The 25,712-nt window shown below is 42.2% G+C and overlaps 1 protein-coding gene across 1 annotated transcript in view; it reads left to right on the forward strand.

The window, feature by feature from the left end:
- SH3GL3 (SH3 domain containing GRB2 like 3, endophilin A3) overlaps positions 1-25,712 on the forward strand; it is a 293,614-nt gene that overhangs the window by 17,889 nt on the left and 250,013 nt on the right. The window lies entirely within an intron of this gene.

Consider the following 25,712-nt stretch of genomic DNA (forward strand, 5'->3'; position numbering starts at 1 on the left):
ACCTCTGCCTCCCATGTTCAAGTGATTCTCCTGCCTCAGCCTCCCATGTAGCTGGGATTACAGACATACGCCACCATGCCTGACTTAATTTTGTATTTTTAGTAGAGATGGGGGGTTTCTCCATGTTGGTCAGGCTGATCTCAAACTCCCAACCTCAGGTGATCTGCCTGCCTTGGCCTCCCAAAGTGCTGGGATTACAGGCTTGAGCCATTGCGCCCAGCCTAATGTTATTTTTAGAGAGCTGTATTATTGTCAATTCACTGGAATGAATTCATCTACTTATTATTGATTTAGAACTTCATGCAAGAGTGGGGACCAGACCTAAGATCACCGCATAAAACTGAAATTAAGGTAGGACATTCTTACCCACTAATTAAGCCTGAAAAAAAAAATGCTAAGAGTGCCACTGGAACCTATGGTTTCTTAAAAAGTCTTATACCTAGGGAGATGGGGAAAAGTCTACCTTATATCCAGACCTGAGAAAAATCATCTCATTGCTCAGTGTTTGAATCTGTGCAGTTCTGCAATAATCTTGGCTTCAATTCTCCATCTCTCATGCAGTAATTTTCAACCTACAACACTGCTTACCACTTATAAGCTTGCATTTCTCACAAGTTTCTAGTCAACGGAGGTGCTTATTTTCTTTTGAGCATGGCTATAAATTTTTAGTATTCTATTTTTCCATTTTATCTATCACTGTCATGTGTTTAGAGATGGAGAGGGGCTCAGAGTAGAAATTTAACTCAGTTTTGACTAAGTCCTGCTTCCAAATGCATAATTTATATTAAAATTTCAGTATAAATTCCATATCTTCCGTGTCTCTACATTTCAATAGGATGTTCTGATTTCCAATGACAATTTGAACATTTACTTACAGTAAGCATTAGATACAAGTCTTGAATTTTCACTTTTATTCCATTATCTATATTGAAAATGAGCATAATCATATGACATACTATCCTCCTAACCACTGCTTAGATATAAACTTAAATGCCTTATAAATCTTTGAACTGTGGCTATATGTCCAGGGTTGTGACCATTATATTAAACAACTACCATTGTAAGTTATTTTCAGCTCACAGTTCTTCTTGTTTATACAGAATTGGTTGAGTCTATCAGGCAGAGATGTTTATTGATGATTGCTCCTGGCCCAGTGCAGTACCAGGGCCTGGGGCCAATCAAGTGTGCTAGAAATAGGTTAGCAGGAAGGCTCTGGACCTCAGCGCACATTTATGTTATTCTGTGTCCACTATAATATCTGTGGAACAACTAGAACAAGATGGTAGCATAGGAGTGGGTAGGTAAGAACGATGTCCCTGCTGATGACTAGAAGAAAGATTTGAGGCAATGGTCACTCCTATCTCTTTTTCCCTCCCACAGTCACCAAGGAATAGTTGCGACATCTCCTCTTTGCTTCACAGGCCCCAGGCTATATGTATGTCTGCCTCTGTGTGTGTGTGTGTGTGTGTGTGTGTACACGAATGTGTGTGTCCTCCCTCATGCTTGTATGTTAAATACTTGTAGCTGCAAGGTAAAAACTTTTCAGAGATTTGTCTTAGACCCCTTCCTCTAATGGAAAGATGCCAGTCCCTTGGACACCTTGAACATAAGGGGGCACAGATCAGAAGGTCATTGGAATAGAAAGAACTTTGGGGCTCATATTAGAACTTAAGTCCAGACTTCAGTGGTCAATAAAGCTGAGTAACAGAGAACTACATTCTGGTTCAGAGAGCCTCTAGAGTGATACAGCTAAGAGGACTGGGCCTATCTAGCCAGCCTACACATATTCTGAGATAATGTGACAAAATGAAAAATGCTTGGGAAAACGTGGCCAGGAGAAATAGTACTTTTCACTCCTGAATTCACTTCCATTTTCTACTATGGTCATTTAAGGTGAGAACAGTTAGATATGTAAGTTCATCAATATCTGCTTTGATGCTCACACTAGATACAGGATAGAAAAGGGAATTGGTTTGTGTTCCTAAATTGTGGGTACATGATATAAAATTTGTTTACTATTTTGCAAATCTTATTATATTGGAGTTCTGACAAGTGACTCTCCCTCTCAATATTTATCCCTATTACAAGAAGGTACTCCGATATTTTTATTCTGTTCTGTTCTGTCCTATCCTATCAGTTTGTTAAGAAAAAGTCTGCAGGCTGGGTGTGGTGGCTCCTACCTGTAATTCCAGCACTTTGAGAGGCCAAGGCGGGCAGATCATGAGGTCAAGAGATCAAGACTGTCCTGGGCAACATGGTGAAACCCCGTCTCTACTAAAAATACAAAAATTAGGTGGGCATGGTAGTGTGCACCTGTAGTCACTGCTACTTGGGAGGCTGAGGCAGGAGAATCACTTGAACCTGGGAGGCAGAGGTTGCAGTGAGCTGCGATCGAGCCGCTGCACTCCAGCCTGACGATAGAGTGAAACTCTGTCTCAAAAAAAAAAAAAGTCTGCAAATGTCCAATGACAGATGAATGGATAAAGAAAGTGTATTTTATACCACAAAATAACCTTAAGAAGGAAGGAAATCCTGTCATATGCTAGACATGAATGCACCTTGAGGACATTGAACTATGTGAAATAAGTCACCCACAAAAAAAACAAATGCTCTATGAATCCCTAGAGTAATCAAATTCATATTGAGAGAAAGTAGAATGATGGCTGCCAGAAGCTTAGAGGGAGGGGGAAATGAGATGTTGTGCTTTAATGGGTGTAGATGAAGGAGCTCTGGAGACTGGTTGCACAAAAATGTGAATACTGTTAACACTACTGAACTACACTTAGAAATGTTTAAGATGGTAAGTTTTAGATTGTAATTTTTGTAAACAACAATTAAAACACAAGACAACACAATGGGGCATTATGACAAAGCAAGTGGGCTTCTGTAGGAACATATCTGGGGTCAGTCAGAGAGGGCTTACCTGAGGAAGTGGCATTTCAGCCAAGAGCTAAGGGATGAATGAAGTTAGCCACAGAAGAGTGTAGAGGGCAGGTGGTGAAGGACACACTAGACAGCAAGGGGGACCATGAACAAGTTCAGCAGCCACCGCCCAGCCCTTATCAATTCCTGTGTGGGTTACCACAGTCAGACAGCTTCCTGCTTTCAGTCTCTACCTAATGCCAGATTAATTTTTCTAGAACACCACCTGGATCATGTCACCCTCCCACCTTACTGGCTGGTTCTTCTAGAACTTTTTTTTTTTTGCCTGCTGAATAACCTCTCTGCCTGGCACTTGAGGCCCTTTCACGTGGCCCCACCCTGGCTCCAGAGTTACTCTTCCATTACTCCCCCGTATGAACTCTTGCACCAGCCATATCCCTCTGTTGTTGTTCCCTGAGCACAGCATATTAGTTCCTGCCTCAGCACCTTTGCTTATGTAATTTCTCCTGTCAGGAACACCCCCATTTTCCCCAGGCCTTGATTCCTTTTGTTCCTTCAGTTAGCCCCCTACTCCTCAGGGATCATCCTTTCTGAATTCCACAACACATCATTTCCCATTTGCTACCTTGCCCTTTCACTTCACCACCTCCTCCCCCACCTCCACACACATTACCTGAGAACCGTGTCTTACTCATGTCTGAGTTTCTAGGGCTTAGCGCCACATCCGAGGGGCTAGCTTAACATGTAAGAGTCATCCACTAATCATGATTCCTTGTGGTCAGCAGCTTATCGCTGGTGAAGGGGAGCTGGCAGACCCAAGGCTGATGTCCAGCAGGGAAGCAGCCTGTTTACCCTCAGCACTGCCCCTGGAGCCCACCTCCAGCACCATTCTATCTACTTCTGACATTCTTGAGCTGAACATCTCCTGACCAGGCCTTCCAGATGCTTAACAGGATTATCTGCCTAGCAGCACAGCCCTCCCAGGCGAGTGACTTCATCCAGGGAAATGTAGGAACAGTAACAAGCACCAGGACACATTTTCCTAAAGCTCAGAGGACACACTTCAGGGTGGGGATGGGGATAAGGGGATCAGGTGGAGGCTCTATGCAAGTGGTTTAACTCAGGAGAAAAGCCACTTTCACAGATGGGAGTTTTGCACAGCAACTCACTGCCTAACTATTCTATTGGCAAATGCAGCCGTGGTCTTGGGCTGGAGAGGAGAAGTGGGGGCGGAGAATGAGGAGGGACGGGGGTTGGGAAATCCACCTGGATGCCATCAGTCTTGCCAGAGTAAACAGAGCTGACAGGAGTGCTTGCCGGCAGCCTGGTACAGGTTAGGGGGGGTCACCGAAGCGGCCCGGTGACCTGCCTGCCTTAAGGTAGAGACGCTCTGGAATCTGTCACAAAGGACAGAGCTGAAAGCTCATTCCTCGCAGAATGAACTCGTTTCCTGGCATTCCACACAATTGGGAGTGCATGCACTTTTAGAATGTTTAAATGTAAAGCTGAGCTGGGATCAAATACACACATTTAAAGCAAAACAAACAAAAATTTCCCTCCCCCACCTCAAAGTAGGATCATATTATAGATGTCACCAGCAATAAAAAATATTTTTTAAAAAGCTCCTCAGTTTTCTTGAAGCTTGAGGGATTAGAAAGAAGAGCCATATTTATAAGGTGAAACCTACCACTTAATTATTTAGAACTTTGCAACACAATAGCAGAATAGAACTTAAGCAAAAGTCTTTTATTACAATCCTCTAATAATGTGGGAGATGAAAATCACTCTTCTTAAGAACAAGCATTCCCAAACACTCCATTCTTCTTAGAGAGCCAAATGTGAAAGTGACAGCAGTGGCATACTTAGCATATTTCACAAGAGTCTTCCACAAGCCATACGTAGTAGGAGAGAAATTGCAAATAAAAGAGTTTGAGTAACTAATAAAGATTTTTTTTTTTTTTTTACTTGGAAGCACCAGAAGACTATGGTTTATTCCTCCCTTTGGCAGGCACTGAGGGCCTATTAAGTGCATTGAGGATGGATGAAGGTCATCCAAACCTTGAAAGTCATAGTAGTGGTTCTCTAGCTCAAAAGACACATGAATAGTATCTTGTAAGGGTAAAGAAAAGCAGTCACCACCTAAACCTACCTGTGCCCTCCAAGATGTCCTTTTGATAGGTTATGTGACCTTGGACAAGTCACTTCATCAGCCACTCTTGTTTCTTCACCTATAAAATGAAGATAGTAAAACCCTGGTGCCTTCAGGGTATTCTTGGCACTAATGAAGACTCATAAAGCACTTTGAGATCCTTAGGATGAAAGTCTCTTCAGAACAGTAAAGCTTGATTATTATGCTGCAAACATGACATTCCCATGAAAGTTCCTGGTCAGGCTCTTACCCCACCTCTCAGGAAAGATTTAATAGTGGAGAATTGTAATATGTTCTTAAAGAACGGAGACTTCCATTACTGATAAAAAATATGCCACAGCAAACTAGTATATTAAGGGCTATTATCATGAATAATTTAAGGCCAAGTTTGACTTATAGATTAATGAACCAAGTATATGTTATGATGCAGTAGATTTTCATTGTGGCTTCTCCCAATAGACTAATGTCACAAAAAATTATTTATTCTCAGTGGATCCTTCAGTTTGCATAGATTAGCAGGTTGACTTCACATAATGGGCCATCACTAAACTTCTGAGGGATACCTTTATATATGCTCTAAGAAATAAACCCAATTAGAGGTCTCTTCTTAGTACAGAAGAAGAGGTTCATTAATGATAATGAGAGACTGGGTTACACTTGGCCCTAAGTTTGTAATTAATCTTGTACAGACCTTCCCGCTTGAAAATATTGAAGAATATCAAAGTCATGTACATCGCTCTAGGCTAAAACACATGCACGTGAAAATGGGAGAGCAGACTCCTGCACAGACGTCTTGGCTGATCTTGGACAATGCTACTTCTGATGATATATTCACTTTGGAAGATATAACCATAATTAGATCAAATGAAAGCTTTTAGATTACTCACTAAGTCTGAATATTAAAAAGCCACAATTTCGGCCAGGTGTGGTGGTTTACGCCTATAATCCCAGCACTATGGGAGGCCGAGGCGGGCAGATCACGAGGTCAAAAGATCGAGACCATCCTGGCCGACATGGTAAAACCCTGTCTCTACTACAAATACAAAAATTAGCTGGGCATGGTAGTGCGTGCCTAGTCCCAGCTACTCAGGGGACTGAGGCAGGAGAATTGCCTGAACCCAGGAGGTGGAGGTTGCAGTGAGCTGAGATCATGCCATTGCACTCCAGCCTGGGTAACAAGAATGAAACTCCCATCTCAAAAAAAAAAAAAAAAAGGAAAAAAACCCCCCCACAATTTCTGTATTCCATAACATTAAAAAGATGTCCACAGTAAGGACAAAGGGTGGATTTTAAAAGACATGGTAAGAGGAATTGCAGAGACTAATGTGTCTTTGTTAGTGGAATGACAGATTATAGCTGTCTCAAGATAATTTGAAGGAAATATCCAGGCCAGGTGTGGTGGCTCACGCCCATAATCATAGCACTTTGGGAGGTTGAGACGGGTGGATCATGAGGTCAGGAGTTTGAGACCAGCTTGACAAACATGGTGAAACCCTGTTTCTACTAAAAATACAAAAATTAGCCAGGCATTGTGGGATTACGCTTGTAATCCCAGCTACTCGGGAGGCTGAGGCAGGAGAATTGCTTAAACCCAGGAGGTGGAGGTTGCAGTGAGCCAAGATTGCGCCATTGCACTCCAGTGCAGGTGACAGAGAGAGACTGTGTCTCAAAAAATAAAGAAAAGAAAGAAAAAGAAATATCAAAAGTATTAGTGTTACATTGTGTGTTCCTTTTCTGAGATTTCTATCTCTTGCTGTGATTAAAAAAATAATAATGCTGCCACCATCGGCATCAACTGATATAAGATAATTGGCAATGCTATTGTACTCTTGACTATAGTGAGAGAGAAAAAGAGATTATTTTCTGCTAGAGATAAGGGACACTTTCAGATTTCTGGAATGTTATTTGAAAGGGGAAAGGTGCTGGGTAAAAGACTGGGGATGTTGCCACAGTACTTAGCTCTATCTCTACAGCTGGGAAACTCATCTACAACTGACCTGATGCTCCAAATACTGAAAATATAATTAAGGCCATTCAGAAACATTAGGTTCATAGATAAGAAGGATAAACTAACCTTCAAGGGAATCTGCAGTTCTTTCCTTGACTCCAAGCCAAGTTTCCTAACATGCTGTGCATTGGTGTACCTCCATGCCTTTGCTCAGCAAGTACCTTCACTTACCTACTCACTTCTCTGCCTGAGAAACTCCTACTCATCCTTCAAGATGTAGGTCTAAATATCTCTTCTTTGTGGAGCCTTCTTTGGTGTTGCAGAGGTAGAGGTAGATGCTTCTCCCTTAATGCTCTGATAACACTCAGTTTCCATCTTTCTCTATGGTACATTACATACTATTGCAAGGTTTTCAGTGTCTATTTCCCATTTGATGCTTGTGCCTTGAAGCTCTGGGACCACATCTTATCACTTCAGTTGTAAAAGGCATGATATAGAAACTGCCTGGTGCCTAATACAAGTCCAGTGACTATAAGTTCAAATATTTACTGTCCAGGGTGGCATAGGAACTGACCAGAGCACACGCTGGCTATAAACAATTGTCAGGGCTGTCCTGGGATATAGCTCTCCACAGGCTTCATAACAGGCACCAAATGTTTATTGAAATAAATTCAACCATAGCCTGACTTATTGAGTGTACAATAAAGTTTTTATAGCTCCAGAGCTAAGTGTCACCATTTTCCCATCTATAAAATGGGACAGTAATACCTTCTTCATGACGTTGCTATAAATCTAGTATGAATCAAATGAAAAGGCCTAATACAAGATGATTGACTCTGTGCTTGTGGCCAAATCACCTGTCGACTATTGAAAGCTCTAGAAAATGGCCCTAACCCATCATTTCAAAAGGGATCATTATCTCCCAAATCACTGTGGATGGTTTGGGGAGTTTGGCCTGGAGTTCATCAGGGTAGCTTGAAGGTGAGGTCTTGGTGAGGTAGGTAGCCCTTCCATTGTCTGTGTAGCCTAGTGGCAGGTAAAGGGAAACAGCTAATTTGGAGAAAACTGTACCTTGTGGAACACACCCTGGGGGGTCATAGATTTTCAGCTAGTTTGCTTTCGGACAGTGATTTTCATTCACATTTTGCTGCACGTTAGAATCACCTGGGGGCCAGGCATGGTGGCTCACGCCTGTAATCCCAGGCCAAGGCAGGTGGATCAAAAGTTGGAGACCAGCCTGACCAACATGATGAAACCCCATCTCTACTAAAAATACAAAAATTAGTCAGGCATGGTGGCATGTGCTTGTAATCCCAGCTACTCGGGAGGCTGAGACAGGAGAATCCCTTTGAACCAAGAGGTGGAAGTTGCAGTGAGCTGAAATCACACCACTGCATTCCAGCCTGAGTAACAGAGCGAGACTCTGTCTCAAAAAAAAAAAAAAAAAAAAATCACCTGGGGAGCTTTAAAAATTCCTGCTGCCCCAGGCTGCACTCCTGGTGAGTTATATCAGATTCTCAGGGTTGAGACCCAGACATGGGTATTTCCCACAGGTCCTGTGGATGATTATGGTGGGCAGTCAAGTTTGAGAACCAGAGTCTAGGGCATGGAGGGGTCACAGTCGTTGATGCCCACAGAGGTCTGGCACGTCATGTGGATGAGTTAGTTTCAGACAATTGGGAGCAGGGAGGACTGTGGTAAACTGGAAAGCTCATGTGCTGTTTAAAGATTTTCAGCTTAAAAAAAGTGAATTCACTATATGTACCTCCAAAATATGTAAAATGATTATATCTCAATTAAAAACATTTTTATAAAAAAATGAATTAACTGTTCCAGCCAAATGAAACACAGCTGTGAGCTGGATTTTGCCCATGAGCCATTGGTTTGCAAATGCTGCCTGTGGTAATACTGCCTGAGAGGCCCCGGAAGGTTCTCAGAATAGGTCAAAGCCAAAGCTAAGGAAGTGCTGCTGAAGCTATCAGCTGTGTGCTTCCCAAGGATTTCCCCTACATTCCACTCTCTTTCCCCCAGATGCTATTGTTAATTGGCTTTTGTGTGCTTATTTTACATGCTTTTACATTTCTTTTCAGATACCTAGAAAAAATATTTTTGAATGCTACCACAGCACATGCCTATGAAGGTTCGAATTTTGTCTTGGCAAAAAGTTTTTCACAGTGATTATTGATGACATGGCTCTTGTTGAAGCTATTGTACAAGTTCTTCTGTTTAAAGGAAAGGAAGTAGATCAGGTTAGCTGCTCATTCTTTAAGCAAAACCATCAGATGTTCTTTAGGACAGCCTCTCTTTTCAAGACCATCTTTGCAGCAGCACGGATGTTTCTTACTTGGTAAAGAGGATTACATTTATTCCTCTGCAGGAGCAGGGTGATATTTTTATTTTTAAGCCTCTCGTTTGACTACTTGCCACTTGTCCAAAGTACAGCCTCCATTGTGTTCCTTTAATGTCTTTAGGGTTCAGAAGTCGTTGACTACACTGGGTGTGGCCTGGACAAGGCTGAACGAGTCCTGTCACATTTTCCTCCCAGCTCATCCCCACCCGTTATTAGTAAGTAATTCTCTTAATGCACTGAGGGCTTAACAAAGTCCTTATCACAGGGTCCCAACAGTTCCCATCAGATTTTGCCTCTGGATGAGGATGACCCAAACTCCATTTTCTCCGCAGGTTTCCATAGTTCTTACAGAGTGAATTATTATCATCAACTTCACTTCTGTAATGTCTGAATTTATTTCCAGAAACTTCCTCATTTTGTATTGAATTGCTATTTCTCTATCAGTTTGCAACTTACTATCTTTAACAAATTAAATCACTCAGATCAATAAGAGTAAAAAACAATTTATCATAATGATAGTTACATAAGAAGAAACAAGTATAAGTGGAATACATGAATGAATGAATGAATAAATGATGACTCACTCTGGACCATATTTATGAGCTGATAGCAGGCAGGGTTTCATGGGGAACAATGTATATGATTGCATTTTCTATCCAACTGAACATTTTTGAGCATCTGCTCTGTGTCAGAACCAGGGAACAAAGACGAACAAGTAAGTTCCTGCCCTCAGGGAGCTCCCCGGAGACTGGGGTGATCTAAGAGTGCTCAGTGTGCCCAGTGCTCCAACAAAGGGGTATATGTACAAAGTACTGTGGGAGCAGGAGAAGGAAGTGACTAACTCTGCCTTGGGGCACAGGGAAAGTTTTTAAAAAGCTGGGACATCAGGGCTGGGCCTCAGAGACACTCCCTTTCCCAGCATGAGCCTGACTCCAAGTTTGGGGACAATGTCTGCCCTCAGGGGAAAGGCTGGAGTTGGGCCCCATGCCTGTTTTCCCGGCTCCTCTTTCCCAGACACCTCTGTGGGGAGAAGAGAGGGCAGACATGGGCTTTAAAGATCAATCCTCTTTCTTCCTCCCAAATAAAGACTCGTGTTCTCTTCATTCATCACTTCAGATACCAAGAACCCCAGTGAAGAGTGAGGGTATTGGGGGTTGATGGTCAGACTAACAAAATGGTAGGACAAAAGAAAAGCTAGAAATGAAAGTCATGGTGTACCAAGATGGGAAGGGGGGTCAGTTGAAGTAGCCTAATCTGCATGTTGGAGTCTGTTTTTTTGTTTGTTTGTTTGTTTGTTTGTTTGTTTTTGAGACGGAGTTTCGCTCTTGTTACCCAGGTTGGAGTGCAATGGTGTGATCTCGGCTCACCGCAACCTCTGCCTCCTGGGTTCAGGCAATTCTCCTGCCTCAGCCTCCTGAGTAGCTGGGATTACAGGCATGCGCCACCATGCCCAGCTAATTTTTTATATTTTTAGTAGAGACAGGGTTTCACCATGTTGACCAGGATGGTCTCAATCTCTTGACCTTGTGATCCACCTGCCTCGGCTTCCCAAAGTGCTGGGATTACAGGCATGAGCCACTGCACCCAGTCATGTTGGAGTCTTTTATTGCCAACATTATTCAGAATTGGTGCATGGAGATAATAAGAAGCAGAGAGACTTTTAGTTCTTTTATTGTTTTTAAATTCTCTACGAACAATACAGCCTCTTACTCCCTGCACCCCAGGTGGGCTGCTCCCATGCTTCCCCAGCAGTGTCATGGAATGAATTTACTTTCTGAAACTTCAGACAAAACTAAAAATTTAAGATGAGCTTGGGGTTTATAACGGATTCTTGTTCTGTGTCCAGCATATTGCAAGTGATGAGAGAGACTGGGGACTTTATCTGCAAATTTTGACACCCCCACACTCCCTGTCAGATACCATCCTATGAAGGTTCATCACCCTAAAAGCCCAGTGGTTCCTCAACCCTGTCTTGCTCCTCAGATGTGAACCCATGGAGCAATGGGATTGGGAGACAGTGAAGAAGACAGGGATCCAAGGAATCCCATATTTCCAGGATCAGGAGCAGATAGATTGAAGACGATGCAGGGTATTTCTCTAGGCAATCAGGAAGAGTAATCATAGTCCTTAAAGAAGCAAAGAAGCTTGTTCAAATGATGCTGGCAAGATGTTTGTTTGAACCCAGAAGTCTAGAGTTGTGGTTAAAGAGATCTAAAAAGACTACAGCCAGAATGCTTAGATTTGAATCTTGTGAGCTTGGGCAAGTTACTTAATCTCTTTTGTGTCTCAGTTTCTCATTCTAAGACAGGGATAGTAACAGTACCTAGCTTATAGGTTGTGGTTAATATATGTGAAATATGAATATGTAAATATGAGTTAATATATGTGAAATACTTGGCAAGTAGTAAGTCATGAATAAATGTTAGCTGCTATTGTTAATGGAAATTGAGTCTCATTAAACTGTTCAAATTTGATATTGTTATCCACCCTTTTGCTCAGTGATTTTGGTCTCTAAATTCTATCCAAAGAAACAGAAGTCTCTGTAAGAACACATGGTAACTCTTTAGCATCTTTTCCTTAAAGTTGACAAGCTTCCTCAGGAGCAGAGCATGGAATGAATTTACTTTCTGAAACCTCAGACAAAACTGAAAATTCAAGACCAGCTTGGAGTTTAAAACAGATTCTGATTCTCAGTGTCCAGCATGTTGCAGGTGATGAGAGAGACTGGGGATTTTATGTGCAAATTCTGACATCTCCCCTCCCCCTGCGAGAATAATGATAGTGGCAGAATCGTGGGCTATTACTGTAGGTATAAAGCAGAAGAAATGGGACTCCTAAGGCCATCCCTATTTTCTTGTGTGGTTTGCAGCATTGCTCCTGGTCTCCATTATCTGTGCATCAGTGTCATCTCACAAAATGGAGTATTCACCTCAATTTTATATTCCATTCCTTTAAAAAGTGAAGGTAATTGTTTCTGTATTACAAAAACACTATGTAGTACTTGCAGAAAAAAACAGGTAGCTTAAAAGAAGAAAAACTCATCCTAGTCACCTTATCCAGAGACACCCTCTGTGATGCCTAAACATACTGCCCTCTGGATCTTTTATATCACATTTACAGTTTTTAAGACAAAAGTTGGCTCACACTGAGTTTACTATTTTCTTACCTCTATTTCCACTTAACAGTATATTAATCAACAACATCATTTTTAATGACTAAATAATATTTTATTTACTAGATGGACCATCTTTTAACACACTCTTATTGTTTAACACACAGCTCCTTTCTGATTTTTGAAATCTTAAATGGGGTTGTCCATAAACCCCCTGAAGGATGATTATTGGGACATATCCTTAACAATTTCCTTAGTACAAATTCATGTTAAGTGATATTGCAGAGTTAAAGGCTATATGAACACTATAGGTTTGGGATGCATGTTGCCAGATTGTCTTCCTGGAAGTCTGGATCATTGAACCGCTCATCAATGAAATATATATATATTTTTAATTCTTTGCCAACTTATTAGGCAAAACAGTATCTTAGTTTAACATATTATTTTTTGAGGAAGGGTCTTGCTTTGTTATCCAGGCTAGAGTGCAGTGACTTGCTGCAGCCTCAAACTCATGGACCCACGAGATCCTCATGACTCAGCCCTTCCTAGTAGCTGGGGCTACAGGTACAGGTCATCATGCTTGGCTAATTTGTTTAAAATTTTCTGTAGAGATGGGGTCTTGCTATGTTGCCCAGGCAGATCTCAAACTCCTGGTCTCCAGCAATCCTTCTGCCTCAGTTTCCTAAAGTGCTAGGATTATAGGTAGGAACCACTGCGCCCGGCCCAGTTTAATTTATATTTTGATAGCTATTTAGATTGAATATTTAAAATATGGAGTAGTATAATAGACATTGGAGACTCAGAAGCAGAGATGGTGGGAAGGGAGTGAGGGATGAAAAATTACCTATTGGGTACCAGTGTACACTGTTCAAGTGAAGGATACACTGAAAGCCCAGACTTCACTACTATACACTTTATCCATATAACCAAAAACCACTTGTATCCCTAAAGCTATTGAATTTTTAAAAAATAAAATGCAATATGTTTTCTAGCCATGTATATTTCAGCTTTTAAGAACTACCATTCATAGTTCAGGCTTGATGGCTCATGCCTCTAATCCCAGCACTTTGGGAGGCTGAGGCAGGTGGATCACAAGGAGTTCGAGACTAGCATGACCAACATAGCGAAACCCCATCTCTACTAAAAATACAAAAATTAGCCAGCGTGGTGCTGGGCACCTGTAATCCTGGCTACTCAGGAGGCTGAGGCAGGCGAATGGCTTAAACCTGGGAGGTGGAAGTTGTAGCGAACCGTTATTGCACCACTGCACTCCAGCCTGGGTGACAGAGTGAGACTTTGTCTCAAAAAGAAAAAAAATAAAAGAACTACCATTCATGCCCTTAGTTTGTTTTTTTAGTGTTTTTCTTCTGTACCTATTTGTAAACTCTGAAAGAGTATGGTTATTAATGCTGCCATATTTGTTGCAAATATTGTTTTGTTTACAATTTACATTTTAATTTTGTTCTAAGTTGATTTAAACACATGAAGTCTAATCTATATTATTTTCCTTTTTATTTTATATCTTTAGTTGCACCAAGAATATATAGCAAGCTACCTTACATTTTTTTCTGGAACATTTATTGGTATATTTTAAAATGAGATCTAATTCCTATATCATAAAATTATCCATTTTAGAGTGTAGAATTCAGTAGTTTTTAGTATATTCACAATGTTGTAAAACCATTACAACTATCTAATTCCAAAACATTTTAGTTGCCCCCACAAATAAACCCCATGCCCATTAGTATCACTCCTCATTTCTCCCACCCCCAGCTCTTGAAAACCACAAATCTGCTTTCTGGGATTTGCCTAATCTGGATATTTTGTGTAACCGAAATCATACAATGTGTGGCCTTTTGTGTCTGGCTTCTTTCATTTAATTTTGTTCCTTTTATAGTTTCCATTGTATGAATATATTTTGTTTATCCATTCATCAATTATTAATAGTTTTATAATATATTTTCTTTCTTTTTTTTTTTTTTTGAGATGGAATTTTGCTCTTGTTACCCAGGCTGGAAATGGCGCGATCTTGGCTCACCACAACCTCCGCCTCCTGGGTTCAGGCAATTCTCCTGCCTCAGCCTCCTGAGTAGCTGGGATTACAGGCACGTGCCACCATGCCCAGCTAACTTTTTGTATTTTTAGTAGAGACGGGGTTTCACCATGTTCAACAGGATGGTCTCAATCTCTTGATCTCGTGATCCACCTGCCTCGGCCTCCCAAAGTGCTGGGATTACAGGCGTGAGCCACGGCGCCCTGCCCTATAATACATTTTCAAGTGGGGCGTAGTGTATCTCAGTGATTCTTAAAGTGTGATCTGACCTTTAGCACCACCTAGGAACTTGTTACAACTACAGATTTCAGGTCTCACTCCAGACCTACCGAATTATGACCTGTGGGCCTGGGCTTAGCCATCTGTTTTAATCAGGCTTCTAGGTGACTCTGATGCACAACTTTTTGAGAACCACTGGTATACCTAATTGTACTTCTTTAACATTGTCCTGTTTTTTTCCTAGGTTTATTAATTCTTCTGGCTGAATCCTGGTGTTTTGGGACATATATCCAGGTTCTAATTATATAATTGGTTACAGTCTTCTTTTACCCACACTTTTTTTTTCTTGTTAGGGTCAGTAGCTATTTGATATTTTAAAGTGTCCTTGCCTCTATCTCTCTCATTTACAAACTCAGTGTGGAGTTTTAGATCTAGATTATTATTTTTTAAGACATAAATTCTCTGCTATTTTATTTTATTTGTAAGTTTCTTTATTTTAGCTGGTTTTAGGGCTTATCATAATTTCCCTGTTCTTAGACTCTTAATTTTCTTTCAAACTCTGAATTACTGTAGAGTAAAAAATCTACAATTCGCAGGATGCACTGCTACCAGAGTACTTTTGTCTCCATTGCCTCACTTGTTGAAATCACATCTCCAAACTTAACAGTATGTCATCCTGTGCCTGCACCCTTACTGCCAGGGTTACCCTTATCTGTATGAGTGTGCAGAGATAGTTGTATTGGATAGGGTGTGTGTGTGTGTGTGCACGTGCATGCAGAGGCAGAAGAACCCTTACTGGGCAGTGCCCAATATAGGTGGAGGGCTAGCTTCCTGGTTTTCTGGTGATGATAAAGAAGGTACAGGCTGGGTGGCTCACGCCTGTTATCCCAGCACTTTGGGAGGCTGAGGCGGGCAGATCACGAGGTCAGGAGATAAGACCATCCTGTCTCTACTAAAAATACAAAAACTGGCTGGGTGTGGTGGTGCATGCCAGTAATCCTAGCTACTCAAGAGGCTGAGGCAGGAGAATCACTTGAACCTGGGAAGGGGGGATTGCAGTGATCTGAAACTGCACCACTGCACTCCAGCACTCCAGCCTTGACAGAGCAGCCTCCTCTCAAAAAAAAAAAAAAAAAAGGAAGGTACAAAAATATATCTTCCTTCTCTTTCTGTTAGACTCTGTTTTGAGAAGCAAAGCCAGATCATTCCATGAGTTGAAAACTAAAGTAAGGTTATACAATTTCTTCTCTGCCCATGTCTAATATCTTATCTTCCAAGGTTCTGTCTTTTTTATTATCTTTGTTTTCAACATTGTGAATTTTTTGAAAAAGGTTTTCCTCATGTTTCATGGGCATGTTAGTGACAAGCTGAGAAAGGGTGCATTGCGGTGTGGTGATCAGATGCCATTTTGAAATAGAGTGGCACATTCACATCAGAGGCCGGTGTCTTAGGAGAGAGGCTGCTCCAGCTCAGATTCAGGAGCCATGACATCACCTCTACTGGATTTTGGTTTAAAAATCACACTTGGACTGAAAGGGCAAGAGACAGTATAAAATAAAAAAGAGGATTTAGACTCCAGTAATTCTGTTGGTGAGAAGCAGGCTGAGATAACTATGCAGCTGCAAACATAGGTTACTTTTTATGAAAAAGGAAGGAAAACCAGAGGGTGGGACCCAGAGTCCTGAGGGTGGGGCCAAAAGTAACAAAAATCCCCACTGAGCAGCAATAGAACTGAATCCTAATCAAGGAATTTCTAACATTTGCCCAGCTGGATTTTAGAACTGCTGCAGACCGGTAACTTCTAAATGCCCCCTGTTTTACCCACTTTTGAACAGGAGCATCTCTAGTGGATTTTCATGCTTGTCCCACCATCATATGTTGGGTGTGTGTGGAAGGGGGTGCAGATGGCTGTATCTGTAGTTCACAGGTCTTTGGATTGAGAGGATCTGTACCTAAATAGCTGTACTTAAAGAACTACAACTAAGGACCTTCATCTGCATCTGGACTTGAGGTAGATGATGGGATTTGGATTTCCAGCTGATGCTTGAATGGGATGAGCCTTTTGGTGGCCTTGGAAGATAGTGAATATCTTTTACATATGGGAAGAATGTAAATAATTTGTGGTCAGAGGGTAGATTTGGTGATTTTAAAAAATATGTCCACAAATTCTTTGATATTTTTTCCCCTTCAATAGTTAGACTTTAATTACCTTCCCTTGAGGGTAGGCTAGACTTAGTGACCTGTTTCTAATGAATAGAATATGGCATTAAAGATGGTGTGTAGCTTCTGAGACTAACTCAGAGACAAAGACATTGTGGCTTCTTCCTTGTGCTCCTTCTCACTTGCTCTGAGGAGAGCTGGCTGCCAAGTTGTGAAAGCACTGAAGCAGCCGTATGGAGAGATCCATAGGGCAAACAACTGAGGCCTCCTGCCAATGACCATGTGAATAAGTCCTGTGGGAAGTGGATTCCACAGGCCCTGTTAAGTCTTCAGATGACTGTAGACCTCGTCAATGCCTTGACTGCAAACTCATAAGCGATTCTGAGCCAGAGGTACACAGCTAAGTCACTCCCAAATTCCTGACAGAAACTATGAGATAATAAATGTTTGCTATTTTAAAACACTATGTTTGAGTAATTTGTTAAACAGCAATAGATAACACATGGATACAGTGCCATTTTGGCAGAATTTGAGTCCTGACACCTTTTGATTCTTCAAATCAATCTGGAAAGAAGGACCCAGGCCAAGATCTCTCCAGAGACAGTGCATGTGGCAGAGATCTTCTCAGAGAGATGTATCCGTATCATAAGTGTAACACACAACAAATCTTCAGAAACTGAAAAGTTGTGTAGCCAGCACACAAATCAAGAAAAAATTCACTATCACACCCAGAAACTTCCCACAGACCCCCTTCCAGTCTTTACTCCTTCAAGGGGTATCTTGACCTCTAGCAGCAAAGAGTTTTACCTGTTTTATTCCTTAATGGAATAACTGGAATCATAATCTTTTGAACCTGGCTTCTTTTACTCAACATTTCATTTATGAGATGTATCCAAATTGTTGCATGTAATTGTAGATTGCTCATTATAATTGCCCTGTAGTATTCTATTGTGTGAAATCCCACAATTTACTTATTATCCATTCTACTAGTGATGGGCATTTGAATGGTTTCCAGTTTTGGGCTATTACAAATAGCTCAACTATGAACACATAAAAATAAGTTTTATGATACATATATCCAAAGACTGGCAAAATTATGCAGATTATCTTCTACGGTTTACTTTTCTGACATGGAAAAGAGGAAACAGAAGTTTGTAAAAATAATTTAAATGAATATTACCCGTAGTTAATCTGAATTACTTCTACTAAAAGGCAGCATGAAATGGTTCCCATTGGAGCCACTCATTCTTGCTTGTTCACTGACTGCCCATGGTGTGCAAAGCTCTGAACCTTGCCCTTTTTTCCAGGATCTTTTTCATAGCATAGCAAGTGGATAGGGCAAAGACCCCTGAGGGCTGGGATGTAGGGCAGAATGCCATAAAAGTCAAGGAGATACCTTGATGAGGGGTGTTCAGGGAGATGAAGAAGGATTTCCTGGAGGATGGGTCCTGGATAATAGACAAGTCACAGAGTTTGGCATTATTTATAGACAGCCCTCTTCATTAAAATGATTTGATGAATAGTAGAGGAATTAAAAACAAGTCTTCATTCAGCAGTCTTCCCACCAACATCCCAGTTGTTAAAGAGCATGGCAACTTTTTTCTACAGTAAATAAACCTCACTTCAAATGCAGCTTTATTTTTCACTAACACTGTCTGAAATTGAGACTTGATTTAAGTTAAAAGATGCTAAGTTCATTCATTCATCCATTGAATATCAATTCTATGTATAAGTCACTGTCCCACACCACTGAGGATGAAAGTAAATGAAGGATGGTCCGAATCAAACCAATTCCAAATGATCTTGCATAGTACTGCAGCCCACATAGGGTGGTTGTGAAATGGTTAAGCAATGAATTCCTGGGAATGCTTGCCACAGGAAACTTGGTAAAGCTGATGATATCTGCACGGTGGGGGAGACATTTTCAAGTTGTTCTCAGCCTGGAAATAGTTCCCTTCAGCAAAAAAACAGATGCTGTAAAACCTCCTTCATGATCACAGTGGTGATCAGAGATGTAGACTGCTGAATGAAGAAAGTGTTTATGGGCAAGAAGTGAATGGCACAAACACAAACTACTGATGGAGCCATGTAGTGGATATTTTGCCTTGTGCATACCAGAATTCGTGGCATGTGCACAGTGGCCATTAGATATGGGTCTACCCAGAGCTATATGAATTGTGTTGATGAAGATGTGTTTAGAGTGTAAACTCTGAGAATTGCAGATAGAGAGATAGAGCCCCTTGCTATTGATGTGAAAGCAGTGAACAATCAGGAGGGGGACTTTTTCTTATAATCCATGTGGAATGTGGCATGGCATAGAGCCAGAAGAGGACATGGGGATGATATAAACTCAAGGGGCAAACGGCATGTGAGAGATTTCTCCTTCCATATACAGCTGAGAGCCTCAGTGAGGGCAAAAGTGGATGTGAACATCAGAATCTCCTATGTTGTTAGCATTTGCATTACAGCACACATAAATAAACAGGATTAATCATGCTGGAAGTTGCATGTGGCACATTTTACAAGATGAATTTAATTCTCAGTAATATGAGGTGCTTAGATAAGACTAGCCTGATAGATAAAAAGACCAAATGGAGTAATTCTTTATGCTGCCTTTAAAATTCTGACAAAGTTCTGTCTCAGTAGATTTCTGAACAAGATAGCCCCTGTTCAGTGACCAGAGACCATTATATAGACTGAAGTGCCTGCAAAGGGCCTGGTCTGAGAATAGAAGTCCCATGATACAGCAACAAGGAGTGTCCCCGAATGTTCTCTGTCTGGGATGTTCTTGTCCTACCAAAAAATCAGCCCCTGAAATACTACAAGGCTCTAGAAAGTCATTCTGCTAGCAATTGGTGTGAGTGGACAGTGACTAGCAAGAAGGAAAAGTCTACCCTTCTCACACATGGCAAAGCATGTCCTCTCCCTCCTATTTGTAGGAATTTTCAGTTATGTATGGAGTCCTATGTTGCCCACGTCCTCCTGGAAGTGCTAAGCATGCAGTGGAAGTACAAAGCCTCATACTCCTTACTCTAAGCCAAACAGCTCTGCATTTAGTCTTTTTAGACAACAGCCTGGTCTCACTTCAGTACTGCATTTTACAGACAGAGAACTGGGGGTGGAAAAACTGTGGCCTATCCAAGGTCCAATTGAGCTCAGTGCTGTACTTGAGCAGAACCAGCCCTGGTTCCATGGAGATTCCTTCTTAAGGTCTCTTCCATCAGCACTGCCTCCTTCCTGTGGGTAAGGCCCACTACCCCTGGCCCCCAAAACTCAACCCAAATCCTTCACAGTGGTTGCTTTCACACCTAAAAATAAGAGTGGCATAGAGTCTAATCTTCTAGAAAAGGTGTATCCATGTTGCTGAGGTAGGTATACCTCAAGTCAGTTCCTTACAACAATGGGGATTTCTGAGAGAGAGCAGCTGGTCAGCAAAGTGGGAAGCTGTGCCCACTCAATGTAATGACAACAGCTGCTGAAGTTAGATGTACAGTATCTGAACACTTAGAAGGGTTTAATCCTCTCTCCTGCAGCCTTTTCTCTTGGTATTTCCTGAGGACTGAATGGGGCCTGCAGCAACTAGCTTGGGTCTGACTAAGCGTTTTTTTTTTTTTTTTTAAACTGGAGAGGAGCATGCTGTAACGATGGCCTCAAACCTGGTTGGGTGTAAGACCTGGGAAGAGGCTGAGCAAGGCTGAGAGCTCGGGTTCTTGTACTGGGGCCTGGGTGTCCTTCAACAAGGGGAGATCTAAAGGCATGTGGCTGTACATTTACAAATGCGTGAACACAGCTACAAGATACTTACTGATGGGCTTCAGAAACAAGAACAAATCCAAAATTCTCCCTCATAGCTAAAGACAAAAAAACTTTTCCTCCAGGAGTTCTTCCTCAATTGTGAAATATTGGACATAGGAAGAAAAGATCCCCACATGCTGGAGCATAGGGTGTTACAAAACCTTTTTATCTGAAACTTGACTTTAAAGTCCTTAATGCAAGTGCATGGACATTTACAGAATGTTATGATGAGATATTTGTTAAACCAGTAAGACCCCAAAATAAAAATGCCTCTATGGTGATAGAGACCAGAACAATGGGAACCTTCATGGGTGGGCTGTCCATCATGAAGCAGGGGGAACAAGGGAGTCTCTGGAAAGCTGGAAATGTCCTAAACCTTGGTCTGGGTGGTGGCTCCTTGGGTACATGCACGTGTAAAAATTAAAAAGTCATCAAGGGATACACTTGAGATTTGTGCATTTTATTCTATGTAAGTTATGCCTCAATAAAAAAATAAAAATAAAAATTTTAAATGCTGTTTTCACTGCTTTGCTAAACCAGCAGTGTGGGAAGATGCTTTATTTCCAAAAGTGAAATCAAGTTAAACCATCATTTAAAGCCATATCTGGGTTCTCTCCTATAATAGCTTTTGTGCCCAAGCTCTTACCTCATAAAACGTGACCGACTTTTAAGGGTCAAGGATGATTTTTCTCCATCTGTCATTCTTGTCCGTGGCAAATGTGGACATGTCATTTGGAATGTAGCAAAGAGGCCCTGATGAAATTGGAAAAGCATGTGGAGATAAAATTCACTCTGGGATGAATCCATACACTTCCTGCCACTGACCAGATGTCACAGAGCTGGAAGCCACCCTCCCAGGGGAAACGATTCAATCAGCCTAAGCCAGATGTGTAGGAAGCTGCCTCAGACCCACATGCTAACACTGTCCTGATTGTATAGAGCATATGCTTTCAGTCAAGAGTGAAAAATGTAGGCAGGGGCACATGCCAGGAGTCTTTCAAGCATGGCCCACCAGTCAGCCTACAGCGCGATGCACTGATGCGTCCAGTCAGCAGATGTGTGTCACCACGACGCAGGCTGAGGCTGGTTAAATGGTAACAGAGCTCAGTGACCTAATGCACAGACTCAGCCCTTCCTGAGAACCTCACGCCGCAGTTGTCATGTTATGGGATACGTGTCAGCTTGATTCTGAGGCTGCCTGAAACATCTGTGCTTAAACTACATGGAGTGGCAGAAACACCCCTTTCTGTACCCAGCAGTGTGTCAGAGACCTCAGTGAGCTGCCAGGGACCATGGGTGCAGTGCATTTTTGCTCCGTGTTATTTTGCATAATCTTAAATGCAACTGCATGGCAGGCTGTTTGGGGAAAACTGTTTACTGACTGAGTTTTGTGTCCTGGTGTGGCTTTCTAGGAACCCACACTGCCTGCAGGGATACCCCTCTGTGCCCCTCGGTAAGCCTCCAAGGCCTTCACCTGCCCCTCCCCTTTACAGAAAGCTCTGAGTGTAGAATTTGTCCAAATGTTCTAAACTCACTGAGACAGACTTTGCAATAATCCTGCCTGATCTGATGAAAGAGAAGGTAATGTGTATGCCTACTTGCTCACAAGTGCATGCTCACACATGCACGCATGCACACACACACACACTCCTGTGTATTTGAGAGGAAGTAGGCAACCACACACAATGTCATTGAGAGACACACAGATGCAGAGACAAGGACAGAGACACCCCAGGGCAGCCTATATGTGCACAGAACCCCTTGGTTGGCCAATAGGCAGAAGTCCTGGTACATAGTTTTCATGGGCAAATATGGTTAAGCAGATGTGGAAACATTTCTTAGTATTTGTTTCCACTAATTGCTCAGAAACCAGGCCATGGAGGTCTCTGCTCCACAGTGCTTTCATCTGCAGACCTCCCATCCTCTGGGGAATTCACTGATGCTGCATGAGGACACCCTCGATAGATAGACTGGTCAGGCTGTCATTTTTGGCAGACACACACCTGTTCTCCTACCTAGACTCCAGGAAAGTAGAATCGACTTCAGTCATCACTTCACCTCATCAAAAACTGGTCTTCCTGTCTACCCAAAGATCTTCCTTTATATAATCACAGCTCTGGTTACTTAAAAGCTGATCCTGGCTGGGTGTAGTGGCTCACACCTGTAATCCCAGCACTTTGGAGGCCAAGGCAAGTGGATCATGAGGTCAGGAGATCAAGTCCATCCTGGTTAACACGGACAAACCTTGTCTATATTAAAAATACAAAAAAATTAGCCAGGCATGGTGGCCCGGGTGTGTAATACCAGCTAGACCGGAGGCTGAGGCAGGAGAATTACTTGAACTTGGGAGGCGAAGGTTGCAGTGAGCCGAGCGTGTGCCACTGCACTCCAGTCTGGGCGACAGAGCTTGACTCAGTATCAGAAACAAAACAAAACAAAACAAAACTGATCCTTAAAACAGCAAGTACCAGAGAAACTGTCATCCATAACATCTCCCTTTCCTTTAGGTCATTAGCAGTACGTGTGTTCAAACTGTGTGCATTGAACTATCTGCCAGTCACCATTTCAGTACCAAGCACTAAAAACAGTTACCAAAAAGTTGTTTAAACCTTATATTTATGGGGTGGATTCCCCTCCCTTCACAGAGAAAAATTCACAGGGAAAAGCGATGGTCACGATAATACATACCTGTGGCTCATCACCAGTCATTTACTTGGCTTTAGAATTTGTTTTTATGCTTACACTGGAGTATGAGTCTGCCTAAGGCTGTGGGAATTCACAGCACTTTAGATAAACTAAATGATCTTTCCCTTAAAGACCTGACTCAGGCAGAACCAAAGGTGGTTTAGTCTCCTGTTCTGCCTCCCCACTCAAAACCAGGCTCTGCACACTGGATTCAGACACGTTGGAGCTAGCTGGCAAGATGCCAGCCTAGGAGGCGCTTCCCTGATCAGCTAGGTGCAATAGACTGAACAAAACCTTTTAGAGTTTCAGCTAACCTGCAAAGTGAGGAGCTTATAGTTAACCTTTTCTGATACTCCCCACCTACAAGTTTCTGTTTTTTCACTGTCATCATCCCAAGGCTCCTTTTCATGCTTTTAATACCGATAGGACTTCACTTAATTTTTACACGTGATGATTTAATTTTATGTGTCAACATGGCTAGGCTATGGTGCCCACTTGTTTGGTCAAACACTAGCCTAGATGTTGCTGTGAAGGGAGTTTGTGGATGTGCTTCACATCTACAATTAGTTGACTTTAAGTAGAGGAGATTGCCTTCAATAATCTGGGTATCCTCATTCAATCAGTTGAAAGTCTTGAGTAAAGACTGAGATTTCTCAGAGTTGAAGGAATTCTGCTTCAACACTGTAACATAGAAATCTTACTAGAGTTGCCAGCCTGCCAGCCTACCCTGCAGATTTCAGATTTGCCAGCCCTCACAATCACGTGAGATGATTCCTTAAAAGAAATATCTTAATGTACCCATACAGCCCCAACACACTATCACTGTTTCTCTGGAGAACCCTATTAGAACACAGTTTCTATTCCTGTTTTCTCAAATTGTCTGTTTCCTCCATCTCCACTGCCAGGTCTTCTTTCTGTTCTCCTCCCTAGGCAATACACACAGCCTGTCTTCCCCCTTTCTGTGTGCATATGCATTTTAAGATCTCAGAGTAGTCTTCAAGAAGGTCTGGGTTTTACTTTTAGGAAACTTTCTTCTTTCAGCTCGACCTCACTGCCTGGCTGAACTATGAGTGGCCTCTCAGAGGTCAGCTTCCATCTAGACTGCAGTGAGAGCCCCCTGTCTCCACAGTCCAGGGAGCACAAATTGAGATGTCCAGGCTCTGGAAGCCTGAGCCCTGAAGGACATGGGATGAGGGTGGTGCCTCATTTTTCCTTGGGTGGCTGAAACCATCTTTGTCTGCCACTGTGTCTAATAAGGCGATCAGGGAAGGTCTCACTCACTGTCCTACTGTCCGCTCTTCCTGTACTTCGAGGTTGCTGCCTTCTTCTGACACCCGGTCTCCTGAAAAGCTCCTTGGTTAACAGCATGGATTTTGAAGGGTACTGAAAGGGCAAAAAGGGGAGCCTACTATTTTATATATGTATTTATTTTATAGTTGTACCTTGGTTATTTTTGTTTATTTGGTGGAAACCGGTTAGGTGGTTTGTTGTCTTCAGGAAAAAGGGCTAGAGAGGTAAATATAAGGTAGGAAACTATGGAGGAATGTCAGTACCTGAGAAAGAATACCACCACTAGTATGTTAGCACCCCAAGGGCAGGTTTTTGTCTGTTTTGCTTCCCCAGCACCTAAGACAGTGCCTGGTACATCACAGTAGGTAGAAAAAAATTCACCTAATAAATGAGATGAATGATTTGTTTTAAAACACCCTGCCTATCTCCAGAAATCCTGAGATGTCGTTTTCTTAAAAGCAACAAACAAGCAAAAAAAAAAAAAAAAAATCCCTTGGAGTATTAACTCTTGATTTTTGAGGAAATGGTAAAGAAGGACCATTTGGATTTATTAGTGCATTCAACATACATTTCTTTCTTTTCTTTTTTTTGAGATAGAGTTTCGCTCTTATTACCTAGGCTGGAGTGCAATGGCACGATCTCGGCTCACTGCCACCTCCGCCTCCTGGGTTCAGGCAATTCTCCTGCCTCAGCCTCCTGAGTAGCTGGGATTACAGACGTGCGCCACCATGCTCAGCTAATTTTTTATATTTTTAGTAGAGACGGGGTTTCACCATGTTGACCAGGATGGTCTCCATCTCTTGACCTCGTGATCCACCTGCCTCGGCCTCCCAAAGTGCTGGGATTACAGGCTTGAGCCACCACGCCCGGCCTCAACGTACATTTCTTACACTCCAGTCATGTGCCAAGCACTGGGCCCAGAATCTCTGGGACTTAAGCTGATGAAAGAATGCAGCTCCAGCCTTGAGGAGCTCCCATCCAATGTCAGACAGATGAGGGCCCTGATAATTCCTGCACAATGTGATGAGTGTTCTCAAGTCCTGGAGAGGGTCTCCAGGAGTCAGGGAA

Source organism: Callithrix jacchus, chromosome 6 (assembly GCF_049354715.1).
Source record: "Callithrix jacchus isolate 240 chromosome 6, calJac240_pri, whole genome shotgun sequence".
In the NCBI taxonomy this organism is placed as follows: Eukaryota; Metazoa; Chordata; class Mammalia; order Primates; family Cebidae; genus Callithrix; species Callithrix jacchus.